This window comes from Phocoena sinus, chromosome 3 (assembly GCF_008692025.1).
Source record: "Phocoena sinus isolate mPhoSin1 chromosome 3, mPhoSin1.pri, whole genome shotgun sequence".
In the NCBI taxonomy this organism is placed as follows: Eukaryota; Metazoa; Chordata; class Mammalia; order Artiodactyla; family Phocoenidae; genus Phocoena; species Phocoena sinus.
In genome coordinates this window covers 28,458,467-28,472,688 of record NC_045765.1, presented here as the reverse complement: position 1 = coordinate 28,472,688, position 14,222 = coordinate 28,458,467, and the positions used below count along the sequence as shown (strand labels likewise).

General features: G+C 48.8%; 1 protein-coding gene across 1 annotated transcript in view; it reads left to right on the top strand.

Moving 5' to 3' along the window:
- TENM2 (teneurin transmembrane protein 2) overlaps window positions 1-14,222 on the top strand; it is a 1,008,125-nt gene that overhangs the window by 881,503 nt on the left and 112,400 nt on the right. The gene's annotated exons all lie outside the window — the stretch shown is intronic.

Sequence of the window (14,222 nt, the reverse complement as noted above, 5' to 3'; positions counted from 1 at the left end):
GTGCTGGTGATGACAGTATGTGCTCACCCTGAGCTAAGAGGTGGTAAGCAGTGCATCCCTTCATCCTTTCAGCCCTTTGAGATGTTACTTTTACAAATGAGGAAACCAGGGAAGGCCTAGAGAGCAATTAAGTAACTTTTTAAAGATAACTGGGTCACCAATAGTAAAATCATGACCCAAACCCAGCTCTGACTCCAAAGTCCATGTTCTACCCAGTGGCTGGCAAACCACAGCCCTTGGGCCAAATCCGACCCACTGCCTGGTTTTGTACCGGCCTGCGAGCAAAAGATGGTTTTTACATTTTTAACGTCTGGGGGGAATAAAACCTAAAGAAGGAGAATATTTCACAACACATGAAAACTATGTGGAATTCAAATTTCAGTGTCCAAAAGTAGAGTTTTGTGGGAGCACAGACACGACTATTCATTTATGTTAGTCCTGCTTTCACCCTCAGAGGCAATGTTGGTTAGTTGGCCGAGACGAAGCCTAAAATTTGCACTCTCTGACCCCTTACAGGAAGTTTGCTAACCTCTGTTCTGTACGCCTAGCTGAATTTTCCTGTGTTGTTTCCTGGTGGAGTGCTAAGATTCTGGGGCTAAATGGGGGTGCAGTAGCATATGGACCACGTGATTTCCTGAGAACACAGATTCATGCTCCCGGATCATTAGTACCAGCTTGTCATCCACCCCTACCAAAATGACTAACTGGTCAGAATCCCCTCAGGGCAGAAGCTATTTCAGTGTATAAGAGGGTATGAGTCTGATTATTTAACAAAAATACGTATTGTCTTGTATGTGCCAGTCCCTGGGCTCTGGGACTGTCAGCCCCTGCCCTCACAGCCCCAAGGGGTCAGTAAGCTTCACTGATGTCCAGAGTGAGGTGCAATCCATCGGGTTAAGGCTGAAAGTATCAGACACGCTATTTTTCTTTTTCTTCATCCTCCTGATAGACATTTTACACTTTCCATAACCTATGATTGCAGTTGTAACATGTCTACAATTTGTAAGTAAACAAATGTGCGTACGCTGATAGGAGTACACCAGTCAAAAAAATAAGTTTATAGATTGATGCAGTTTACAGAGCTCCCATTCATTCATTTACCTTCCTGAAACAGAGCCAAAATAGAAGCCACTTTAATTCATTTTTGAATAAAGTGAGCCATAACTCCATATACATTCTTTTCCCCAAGAGAGACGGTCAAAATTGCACTAGTTTTCCTGGTAATGTTCACTGTTTTTGCTTCCGGTCCCTGGTGGTTCCACCAAGCAAAGCGGTTGTTTACAGATCCACTCCTTCCTCTTCCAGAAAGGAGCTGCTGTCCTAGCTTTCTTCCCTGTCGCTGGTGCCAGCAGCTGAAAGCTTAGCAAACAGGCTGGAACGGTGTGCCCAGGGGAGGGGGACTAAGTCTCCCGCAGTGTGCCCTGTGCCACCCACTTCCCTCTCCACCAGCCCCACCCTGATCCCAGCTCCCAACGGGAGAAAACCAAATTCCTGAAGTGGTGGGGCTGGAGAAGGAACCCTGCAAGTCCCCAGCCTGAGGACGGCCCAAGGAGCACAGTTCAGGGCCCCTCCAGGCAGGCAGAGGCAAGAGGCACCCGGAGAGGCAGGGCACAAAAGCAAATGAGGCAGTGATTATGCTAAAGACAATAATGGCCTTGTTACGGGAACTATTAAAGCAACCTCCCAAGGAAGTAATTAACCACCAAGAAAAAAAGGCTCTGCACTGTGTTTATAAAAAGAAACTCCCAGTTAATTCAGAGCTGCTTGTGTCAGGTGAGAGGGGTAGGCATGGATTCTGTCTCACCTGCTGTAGGTAGGCAATTCACAATTGACTGAGGTCTTTTTTTGGAGGAGATTCCTCTGTGCAGAGTAGCCTTTTTTTATGGTTAATTACTCCCCTAGGAGGTGTGCTCAGCGCTTTGCTGTTTATTGATAAATATTAAAGTTGTTCCTCATCAACTGCAGATCCAATCCTGTAGCTCGCTAATTACATCACTGTTTTGTTTCTTTGGGGGGGGGGGGGGGGGGGAAGTTCTGCCCCAAGCTCTGTCCTGCTTTTCCAGTTCTCAGAAGAGCTGTGTGGGTCTCTAAACGTAGCAGTGGGTGGGTAAGAGCGGCCGCCCAGGCCTGGGGAGCAGCTGCAGTGAACACATTTGTTATAAACCTCACGAATGGGGAAAGTAATAGAGCGCCCTTCCAAAGTGAGCTGGAAGAGGCAAATCGTTTTTCCATCTAGGAGTGTTCTCCATTTTTTAAAAATCTCAAGTTTAAAGTGATAGTCTTTTTTTTTTATATTTTAAACTGATATAAATATAGATATAAACATGGATATAGATATTCGAAGCCCATAACAGCCATTTTCAACCTGAGTTCCTCCATGAGACAAAGAAGCTCTAATGCCTACAGACGCTAGTAGTTCCAAAATGTTAGCTGACAGCAAAACCACCTGGCGGGCTTGATTACACACAGCTTGCTAAACCCTACCCGGGTGGATTCCGTAGGTCTGGGGTAGGATGCGAGAATTTGTATCGCTTGTAAATTTCCAGATTTCCAGCATGCTGATGCAGGTTCTCTTTGAGAGCCGCTGACCTAAGCCAGCCATTCTGTGGAATGAATGAACTTCTCTCCGATGCATCTAGAATGGTACTAAGTACCTTCCTTGGGAAACTTGGGAAATTTTTCACTGAACTACTTTCTGGATTTTCTGGTACTTAGACGAGCAACCCTGTTGAAAAAATATCCCCCCAAAACAACTTATGGATTCCTACCTTCTCACTCCCATGGCTTTCAAATTCTCCCAGCACCCCCAGCCATATGACCACCAGCTTAAACTCAGGAAGCATTGGCTGCTTCTGAAGGGACAGACTTCACCTGCCATGGCCCCTGCGAAGTAGTAGAAACGGTTCGGACCGACGTGCCGGGGAGCAGACTGTCTTTTTAATAGTGAGAGATCTTTACTTGAACTGCTCACCCCAATTTGAAAAAGGAGAGACTCAAAGAAATATTTTTGCTACAGAAGACAAATACAAGCTCATTAAAGTCTGAGAATACACACAACATGTAGATCAAGTGACAGGCGGATAATATCTCATTATCACCACCAAGACTAGAGGTGTGAGATTTAGTTCATCACAGCCAGGGGTAGGAGAAAGGGTGTAGATTTTCTCTCAAAGTGGAAACCTCGAGGTGGGGAGGCGTTGGTAGGCTCTCTGGCCTGGAAAGACAGTCCTTATGCCTTCCCTCCACCCTTTTATCACCCAGAACTTGGCGTCAGGAGCCCCAGCCCTCTGTCTATAGAAGCCCAAGGCTCCCATCATTGTGAGCCAGCCTGGGAGCCCGTCTGAAGCTCCCATGGAATCCTATCAGATGCTGTCTCCAGTCTGTTGGCAGAGGCCCGGAGGTGGAGGGGTGGGAGATGGCCCTTCCGAAGCTGAGCTTATCCACGAGTCGCCATGCCCCATGTCCTTCCTGGCCACACTAGGGAGTTGTCTTTGTTTCCCTCTGTTCTGTTTCAGCACAGCTCTGAAAGTTAGATGCTTTGCTCCTTCTCATGTCACTTCCCTGATTGCTGAATAGGTGACACTGCAGCATCATATAGTTAAGAGCCTGGGCTCGGGGCTCAGTCTCTGTATCCCACTTCTGCACGTCAGTTTACCCCTCAAAGTCTCAGTTTTGTCGTCTGTAAAACTGGCGTGGCAATGCCACCTGCGTGAACAGGGGTGAAGTTTCACTGAGAAAATGTGTGTGATATGTTTTACAAGGTGCCTGGCTCATAGGATACCCTCCTGTGTTGGCCGCTGCTAGCTTTAACGTTATTAGTATTAGTGTTGTTGTTATTGTCTAGAATGGATGCTGAATCCACAGAGATGGCGCCTAACCCATAATTTTCCCACAGGACAGAAGCACTGAGATTCTAACCAGTGCTCGTCAGACTTCAGTGTTGCGTGGCCACACTGGAGAGCTTGTTTAAAACTTAGATTTGTAGGCCTTTGAGATTCTGATTCATTAAGTCAGATATGGAATCTAGGAATCTGCATTTTTATCAAGCACTCCAGAGGATTCTGACACAAGTGGTCTGCTGACCACATTTGTAGAAAAACTGGTTCAAATGATGGTTTCCCCTGGGGGGGCTGACCCGGCCCAATGTCATGGTGCCTATTCCCAGACCTCTACCCCTGGAATTTCCAGAACACAAGAGGAGTGAAGTGAAGAAAGGGGAATTTTACTTCAAGTAGAAAGAAGTAATTGGAAAAATATACACACATTTTCCTGTTTAGTTTCTGAGCAAATAACTTTAGTATGTTTTAGAAGTGCTCTCCATTCCTGGCTGGAGAGGTGGCCAATGTTTGTCTCAAAATTTAAAAATCCTTTAACTCTCTGTCATTAGGGTGTGAATCCATCCATCCATCCATCCATCAGCCATTCATTCATGTTTTAACAAACATTCGTTGAGGGTTTACTAAATGTTAGACATTAGTAACATTAGGCCTTTGGAAATACAAAGACAGGCATGACACAAAGTGTCCGCAGAGAGAGCTCACTGAATCCATCTGAAAAGACAAGATGTATAAACATGGTGGTATTATTATTACAATCCAGTGTGTGAGGGCAGACGGGGTAGGAAGGGACTGTCCCGGAGCATGGGTGTTGGCTGCAGGACAGGAAAGAAAGCCCGTCGCAATCCTAAAGCCCAGGGTCTTCAGCCTTTCTCCTTGTCTCCCTCAATTCCACGGATCTGTGTGATCAGGAGCCCCTGGTAGGGGCTGTTCCGTCCACCAGCAGCATCGGCATTTCTCTCTCTAAATTAAGGACTTCAGTCAGGCTGCTCTTCAGAACGGAATTTCCCAGCCCACCTTCATCTGTGAAGCTTGATTCCTTGTTTTCCTCCAAAGGAGGCTGCCCTGGGTTAAGAGATGTGGATGCTGGCCTGAGCTCAGGGCACTCCAGCCAGGTCTAAATGAGGAGAAATAACACTGGAGTCTGTCCAAAAGCACTTGGAACAGACGAAACCCACTCCTCACCGACCGTCGCCTCCCCCTCTCTCCCCATCCCATAACCATCCAAATTGCCTTGACGTGATTCAGGGATGCTCTCCCGGCATTTATCTCAATTGGTAACTAATAACTCACCTTGTCTGTGCGTTTAGCAGAGCCAAGCTCGGGACTTCAGGGACTCTGGAAGAGTTATGGTTCACAAGTCCAAATAGTCCCATTTCTTCAGCTAGTGAGAGGGAAAGCTTGGTGAACCCACTGTAAATGCCTTGATTAATGTGTGCAAATCATGTTGATGGATGGGTTGGGTGGGGGACAGCTTAAAAGTGCAACATTGCTCTATTAATTGGGTTGGAGAAGGATTCCCCTTGCAGTCCAAAGACCTTGTGGGAAATGTAACTGGAGCCATAAATGATTAGCTCCCAGAGAGGAAAGCAATATATCTAATGCTTAGAAGGAAAACTTGACCTAGAGGCCACTGCCACCCGGCCAGGCACTGGGGCTCTCTTCTTTGGGAGGGAAGCAGAACTAGCTGCAGCTGAACTCCTAGAGGACCACATGGCGACAGGGGGCTGTTATTATTATTCAGGATCTTCCAGTTGAAATAAGATCTTTGATTTCCTAGGCGCATTGCATTCGAGAATCTTCTGTTTAGGAGACTGAGAATTGGGGGTTCAGTTTTCTGTTATTCTATTGAGGTTAAAAAAAAAAAGATAGAATCCATTCTCCGTTGCATATAAAAGCTATCCTCGGGCTTCCCTGGTGGCGCAGTGGTTGAGGGTCCGCCTGCCGATGCAGGGGACGCGGGTTCGTGCCCCGGTCCGGGAAGATCCCACATGCCGCGGAGCGGCTGGGCCCGCGAGCCATGGCCGCTGAGCCTGCGCGTCCGGAGCCTGTGCTCCTCAACGGAAGAGGCCACAACAGTGAGAGGCCTGTGTACCGCAAAACAAAACAAAACAAAACAAAACAAAAACGCTATCCTCAGTAAGATTTCAAGAGCGCTGTGCTGGGCTTCGGAGGCACCTCGATCACGGGAATAGGCAACCAGCGGTATCTCTCTGCTGCTCCTCTTGCCCATGTTCTCTGTGCCTCCACACAGCAGCCAGAGGGATAGTTTTACATTGTAAGTCAGATGATGTCATGCCCTCTAAGGGCCTCTCCTGTAGCTAGAATCAAAATCAAATGTTTCACCGTGGCCTAGAGGGCCTGCTATGATGGGTCCCCGCCTTCTCTCTCACTGTGTCCCCGACAGCCTCTGTAGCAGCTCTGCTTCATCCACTCTGGCCAGCCTTCCCATCCTTGTACAAGCTAAGCTTCATCCTCCCTAAGAGCCTTTGCTGGTCCAGGGCCAGCAATACTCTGACCTGGACATTTTGCACGACTGGCTTCTTCTACTCATTCTTAGGTCCAGCTCAAAGGCCCCAAAGAGGCCTATCTTGACCTGGAAGTTTCACCTCTCTCTCCCATCACCCTCTGTTGTTTCCTTCACAGCAAATGTCACGCCCCTAAATGACCCCTTCTTTCTTCAATGTCATCTGTTTCTTCACACCAGAAGTGCAGGGTTTATGAGTCTACCTCTTCATAGTTTTTCCGTTTCCCAGATAAGGTACCTCAAGAAGGTCATGTTCAAAACAGGCCTTTCCGCTAACCACTACAACATGCTGCTTTTCTACCTTAAAGCCAGCATCACATTTCTTCTACAACACTAATGAACTTTGGAAGTTGTTTCTGAAGGAGGTTCAAATAAGTACAGAATGTGTGCTGTCGCAAAAAGGTCTTCGGAAAAATCACCTCCAAGGTAAAACTTTCCCATAGTAAGAAACGTTTCCCCTTTCACAGTAAATTTATTTGACCGTGGAATTTGTCGTTCATGAGTTTACCTAACATAGCACCTTCAGTCTTTTCGAATCAAATCTTTAATAGTTTAAATGGTTATTAAGTGTCTCTTAAGGGATTATATATTTTTCCCTGATTAGATAACAAATCAAATATTCATCATAAAATTGTAATTAAAATGCATAACCTGCAAAAAAGAGTTAATAATTTAAATCACCGAGGACTTATTTTAGGGAATTAAAGGATCAAAACACAGGTTTAACTGGTGGCAGAGAGGTAACATTTGTATCATTCTGTTGGCTTCCTCTCTTTTTGCCTTGGCCAGAGAAACCATCTAGATGACAGAGATTACCCTCTTGGTTTCCGTGACCAGCATCTGAATGAAGGTTCAAGGGCCCCGGTGCCATGATTAGCTCTGTGGCTCCCACAGTCCTCCCCTCAGTCCAGACCAGTTGCTCCCTACAGAGGATGACCTTGCTTTCCGGGGGGGACATTGTCAGTGTCTGACATTTTACGAGTCACAACAAGGAGGAAGAGAGGAGGTGCTGCCGGCATCTAGTGGGTGGAGGCCGGGGATGCCGCTAAACGTCCTGTGTGCACAGGACAGCCTCACCACAAAGAATGGTCCAGCCCAAAATGTCAGTCATGCCAGGGCTGACAGATCTGATGTAGACACTAGCATCTCCCAGGAACGTACCTGAGGAGCTGGACGGTACCAACACAGGGAGTGTCCTTTGGTTCGATGTCAAAGGCCCGATGCATGGACCACTTATTAGAGGCCAGGCCGGTGCTCAGACGTTACCAAACTGCCCAAATAAATCATGGCAATAGCCCATGAGAGCCCTGAGAGCCTCTTATTATCCTTTACATAGAAGCAGAAACTAAGGGCCGGAGAAGTGAAGTGGCTTACCCAGGTCCCCCAGCTAGAATGTAGCCAAGTCAGGGTTCAGGAAGCAGGTTAAGAGCCCTCCTTGTAGGCCCCTCGCAGCACCTGAGTCTCGTGTCCGGGATCAGAGCAGGGCAGACCTCCTTAACACCCTCAGCCCCTCAGCAGCACGAATTCTGCAGCATTCTGAAAAATAGCCTTGGTGTTAGCTTCCCCCCCGCCCCCCGCCCCGCTCCCCGTTTTGGATCTGGAGTGCATTTTTGCCACAAAGTACTTCTGCAATGGAATGCCGGCGGGGGGGGGGGGGCCAGCGGGGGAAAGTGGAGCAGTTGGACTTTAAATAGCTAGGCGTTCTCCACACTGCAGCGAGAACAGCTGCCCCAAAGCCTGTGCTCTTTTCTTTGACTTTCCATCTTCTCAGCCACGAGCTCTGGGGGATTGGAGAGGGGCCAGAATTATGCGGCCAAATGTGAATCCAAAGAAAACTGCAAGGTGTCCCCCAAAGCTCTGTGCCCAGTGCTTCCGTATCTCTCCACACACAGCAAAATCCAAGCCTCTTCCAGGGAATTCCCTCCCTTTGCAATCCTCAAGGTATTTCATCCTTGATCTGCCCAGCCAGTACTACCAGCAGTACCCATGGGTAGGGCCACGCACTGAGGGACGCTATGTCTTCATGAGATAGGGAGATCATGGAGCCCAGGAATGTCAGATACAGAAAGGCTGAAATATACAGTCTTCAGCAGCGGCAAAACCCAGAGAGGGAAAGTAACTTCTTCAAGGCCACGTAGCAGGGTGGGGCAGATAGGAGCCAGAGGCTTAGTTTCCTGGCTTTAAATCCAGTACATGTTTCCCCCAAAGGGACCCAGTCACCATTCAGAGAACAGGTGCCTGGCACTGCTGGTTTGAGCCAAGATCTATCCGAGACCCACTAGGATGAACGGAGGAACCTCACACCTGAGAGTGAGGGCCTTCTTTAATTTTGCACCCCAGGTGGGCCTCCCTCACCGCCTCCCGTCCCTGCCCTGCACAGACCTCTTCTCATTGATGGTGATGATGGCAAACACCTCCCCCACAAACAAGCCGCACTCTTGGACAGAACCGCCCAAATCATTTAGTCATTCAACAAATATACACCGAGCCTCTCCTCTGCAGGAATGAACGAGACACACAGACCCGCAAAGAATCCACAGTCTCGTGGGGGGGGTGAGGCATACGTGAAACCAGTCACTGCAAAGCTGTATCCTAAGTGTCCGTGATAGACATAAGGCCAAGGGGTGATGGCAGACCAGCAGAGGGACATTGAAGGCTTCCAGGACCGGTAAAGCTTGAATTTTGAAAGCTACAGAGGAATTAGGTTAGGCAAGAGAGAAGGGCATTGTGGGCAAAGAAAATGGCAAAGGCACAGAGGCCAGAGGCAGCAGAGCACATGTGGGGACATCTGAGAAGGCTCAGGGTGTGCAGAGTGGAGGAGGGAGAGCTTGGGGAAGCAGGTCTGGACAGACAGAGACAGGTCGTGTGTGCCAGGCTGGGCAGAGTGCACTCTACCCCAAGTATTGGCTTTACCTCCCTCCACTTAGCATCTTGGTCCCCAAAATCGCAACGACCCCTCTTCCTTCAAACTGATGTGTCTACTTGGATTATTCCTGAACACACATGCTCAGAGCAGGGAAGAAAGAAGGGCCTTTCCTTATGTTTCCTCATTGCCCGTGGCAGGAGGAAGCAGCCTGGCAGGGTGGTAACGAGGCTTTGGGGTCAGGAAGCTTTGGTTCACGTCCTGGCCCCTCCACTGCTCCACAGTGTGAGCCGAAGCAAGTCATTCTCTCTCCCTCTCTCTGAGCCTCAGTTTTGTCCTCCGTAAAGTGGGGCTAATGACGGGTCCTACCTTATAGGACACTGGGAGGCATAGATGAGTTTAGCGTGCAAGACACTCTGCACAGTGCTTCTGGGGGGTCAGTGGGCATCAGAGTCACCGGAAGGCATGAGCCTCTCCCCCAGTTTCTCATCCGATAGGTCTGGTATGGGGCCCGCTGACATGCATTTCTAGCGAATACCCAGATGATGCTGACACTTTGGGAACCACTGACTTGGCACAATATGTCCCCTTTAGAGGGGAGCTCGAGGGCCTGCAGTGAGTGATGTCTCCAGGCGTGGTGGCCCTGGGCTGCCTGATGGGGAGACAAGCCGAGATGCTCTGCTTCTCAAGGCAGTGGCGACTTGATTGGCATATGGATGCTGCAGACATCCCTGGGCTCACATCTCTGTGGCAGGTTCCCTGGCTCTCTCTCCTGCCACGTTTGTCCCTGCGTGTTGCCGCACAGATCTGTGGACGCACCCCTGTCTGGCCCCTCCAATCTCTATTCTTAATTATGAAGGCCCTGGTTTCTTAATGTCTTCCCACCTCCACCCAGATCATGCCACCAGCTTTGCTAGGCTGGGCTACTGTTCCTGCAGCTGCCAGTCTATCCCACACAGAGCCCTCAGAAGAATTCTTTTAAGAGTCAGGTCATATCACGCCTCTTCTGGTATTTTCCCAGGGCATCTCGTCTACCGTAGAATGGCGTCCACGTGCAACGTTGGCCATTGCTTTGCATCAGCAGGTGCCCGCTTCCATCTGATCTCATTTTGTCCTTCTATTCCTCTCCCCCCACTGGGCCAGCATCCACCATCTTGTTCTTCCCATAGCTCACAAAATACAGCCCAACCGTGGCCGTTTGCACCTGCTGTTCCCTCTGCCCAGAATGCTTTTCCCTCAGATGTTTCCGTGACTCGTTTCCTCATTTCATTTAGGTTTCTACCCAAACATGACTTCTTCAGAGATGCCATCCCTGGCTCCCCTCCAACCCTCTCCAACCCTTTGCCCTGCTTTACTTTTCTTCAAAGCACTATCACTCTTGCAAAGTCTATTATACATTTATTTGTTCATTGTTTCCCCTCTCGAATCTAGACCCACAACCTCAGGGTCCCTGTCTGTCTTGGTTAATTCCTTATTAAATGAATTGAAGAATGAAAGCTTTAATGAGAAGTATCTAGGATAAAAAGCAGTTGTCATTTATTCAGTAGATTATTTTAGGATGAATAAGTTTCATTTGGGGATGAAAGAAACACATGCATACAGACAGTGACACCCAAGTCACTGTATATCACTGACACCATTTTCTCAATGCCAAGAAAATCCAAACGTAAGATACACTGTTTGTTTCACTGAGACGTGAACACGTGATTCTGCTGCCTTTCACCTCTGTGGCCGACTTTGCTCACCCAGTGTATCGGCTTCCTGTGGGCTGATGGCAGTAGGTAGGCAAGCTCCCTCCTCCAAGACAGGAGGAAAGGCAGGGGCGGCCAGGGATGGCTGTTGAGTGAGCCCAGACGTCCCACACGATGGCTTGCTTGGCCAGATGTGGAATAGTGAGGAAGCCAGAGTGAACAGATGGTTACTCTCCGCTGAATGCTTTTGCATAAAGCTTATTTAGTCTTTCACAACAGCTCTATTATGCTGATACGATTACTATTTCCATTTTACCCATGAGGAAGCTGAGGCTCAGAGAGGTAAAGTAATTTGCCCAAAGCCACACAGACAATGTGTTGCCGACCTCCAGATGCTGTGTTCATAACTGGCAGTACAATACCGGCTCCTGGTACCAACGCAGCAGAGTGGATGTGAAGATTAAATGAGAAAATCTCTAGGGGAGCGTTCAGCACAGTGCCTGGAGTGTAGTAATGGCCGTGTTTAGGAAATCCATACTTCTGATTTCCCTAGTCTAGCAGGAAGTTTGTAGATAGCTGAGTCTGGTCCTTCTCCCAGTTGCAGGGCTGTGGGTATTTGTCTATTCTTTACACGGTCATCAAAGCTGCTAATTCTCTCAACTTTGGGACCGCTCCTCCCACCGCCCCCCCGCAAGAGACAGGATCTCTCCTCAGGCGGAAAGTCACTGTTCCGGCTTGTTGCTCAGAGGTGTCGGTGGTGACAGCCCCTTTCCTTTCTGAGGGGCCCAGCAGGTCACTGCCTGGCACCCCACCAGGCTGCCACCCCCCCAGCCGGGCCTGGACTCCCCGGCCATCGGCTCACTTCTGTCTGACCTGTCAGTGGGCTCTTGGAAATGGTGGTTGATGAGGTCAACAGGCGTGTGGGGTGGAGCAGACTGGGCTGGGAGAGGCCAGAAACAGCAGGGCAAGGGCGAGCATGTGGGGATATCAGTGGCTGAGATCAGAGGCCCCTGCTCTCTGTTGCCACTGGTTTTTTGTAACAGGAAAGGGGGGAAGACAGTTGCAGGCAGGGTAGAAAGCCCCTGGGCATAAAAACATGGCCCTGGGCTAACAAGGGTGAGACTGTGCCAGAGAGGCCTGTCAGGGATGTCCAAGGTGAAAACTTTCTGATCAAGTGAGATCATTATTCCTTGAGCCTGTGTCTGGGTTGTGGAGAAGCAGCAGTGGGAGGGGGTGGGGAAGAAGGGAGAGAGAGAGAGAGAGAGAGAGAGAGAGAGAGAGAGAGAGAGAGAGAGAGAGAGAGAGAGAGAGAGAGAGAGAGAGAGAGAGAAAGAGAAAGACCAAAAGAAACGGCAACTAGAAAAAACATGTTTTCTAAAGGCTTGGCCTTTCCTTCCTCACATTCTACAACATTCACAGGGAACCTTGATATGGCTGTGATCACTCACAGCCTCTTATGAAGAATGGAGGGTAGAAACCAAGAGTGTAGGCTTCGGAGGTGGACAGCCTAGGGGTGAATCACTCCTCCATCATTTACTTGCTGTGTGATTGTGGGCAAGGCCCTTAACCTCTCTGAGCCTCAGTTTCTTTATCTGCGAAGTAGAGATCACAGAAGCCTCCTCAAAGGGTTCTTGTGAGCCTTACTGGATGGTGTCTGGATAAGGTTGCATGATGCAGGCTGAGAAAGCACAGAGGAGCTTAAGCTGCTGGTGAGGGGGACAGCCCTGTGGTGGTCCACCCAAGTCAGAAGTGTAAGCTGGTAAAGTTAGGAGCTGGGGCAGAGGGCAACGAAAACATTCTGTGTCCCAGTTTTCCAAAAAATAAATCGCCCCTTCAGTATGTCTTTAAATTGTCCCTCTTCTGTTGGACGTAGCCCTGCCTTAACTAAAAGAGCTTGGTGCAGGCCCTAAGCATGTCTTGTACCTGGCAGGTACAACACCTCCTGTGTATCGGCCACTCGGAATGTTGAACGGTAACAGACCTATCATGGCAGCTGCATGTAGGATTTAACGTTGGAGTGCAGCAAACTGGGTTCAGAACCCAGCCCCACCATACAAAAGCTGCACGGTCTTAGGCGAGGTATTTAACCTCTCTCTAAATCTGCAGATCTTCATCTGTAAACAGCAGGGCTAATGGTGCCTAGAGTTCTGGTGGTGATTTAGTGAGAGGATGCGTGTAAAGCACTTAGCATGGTGCCTGGCACTTAGTAAGCTTTTCCTAAATGCCAGCTATCGACTCTCATAAGACATGGTTGCCATTAACACTTCATGGTCGTGCTGACCCCCCCAGGATACTGTCACCTAGCACAGGACCCCTATGCTGAAATGGCATTGGTTTGGGGGAGGCTCTGGGAGCCCAAGGACAGAGGCTCTGAGCTGATGTGCTAGTAGTGATGACGTGGTTTGCATTGGGTCTGATCAGCCAAAAACCTGCATTTTATGCGACAATCAAGCCTGGGGCTGCCACTTGTGACCGTTGAATAGGTGAAGGTTTGGCTGGTCCTTCCTGGGATAGAACCCCCAAACCTAGAGCTCTGTGTTCTCATGAAGTGCTCCCCAACCAGTAAGGCTGATTGCAGGGAGACTGTTGCAGGGAGATGCTCCAAGCCAGATGGGGTCCTTGGTCAGGAAATACCGCACACTCCACTGCAACAGTAAAGAGTCCTAATGCATATTCACTCATCAAGGGCTCTGAGAACTCCTGGTGGGATTAAACCAGTTTAACTTTGTTTAACCAGCATCTCCCAAACTGCATTTGACCACAGACCCTCCTGTCCCACCTCCATTTCTATTTCAGGGAACCCCTGTTAACATCCCCAGGAGGCATAATTTGGAAAAGCTGGTTTAGTTCCTGAGGGTCAGTTGTGCTGCTGTGGATATCTGAAAGGTGTTTCAATAATTCAGAGCAGGGGGTCTCAAGCTTTAGTGAACTAAGGAATCATTGGGGCCTTTTCATTAAAGTGCAGATTCCTAGTTTCCGCCCTCAGGAATTTGGGAGGTGTGGGTGACGACCGGGGTCAGTATTTTAACATCGCTGAGGTGATTCCAGGACAAGAAATCAGGGAGCGCAACTTGACCAGTAGTGGTTTAGTGCCTGACTTACAGAAGTACGGTGCTCAGAACACCAGCGTCAGCATCACCTAGGACCCTGTAAGAAGTGCAGGCTCTCGAGCCCCAGTCTAGGACTACAGAATTAGAATCTACATTTTAACAAGTTCCCCAGGTGATTCTGATGCTGGTTAGAATTTGAGAAGCATTGGTTTTAAAGGGTTTGGTTAATAGTGTTTTGTTTTTTGTCTGTTTCAT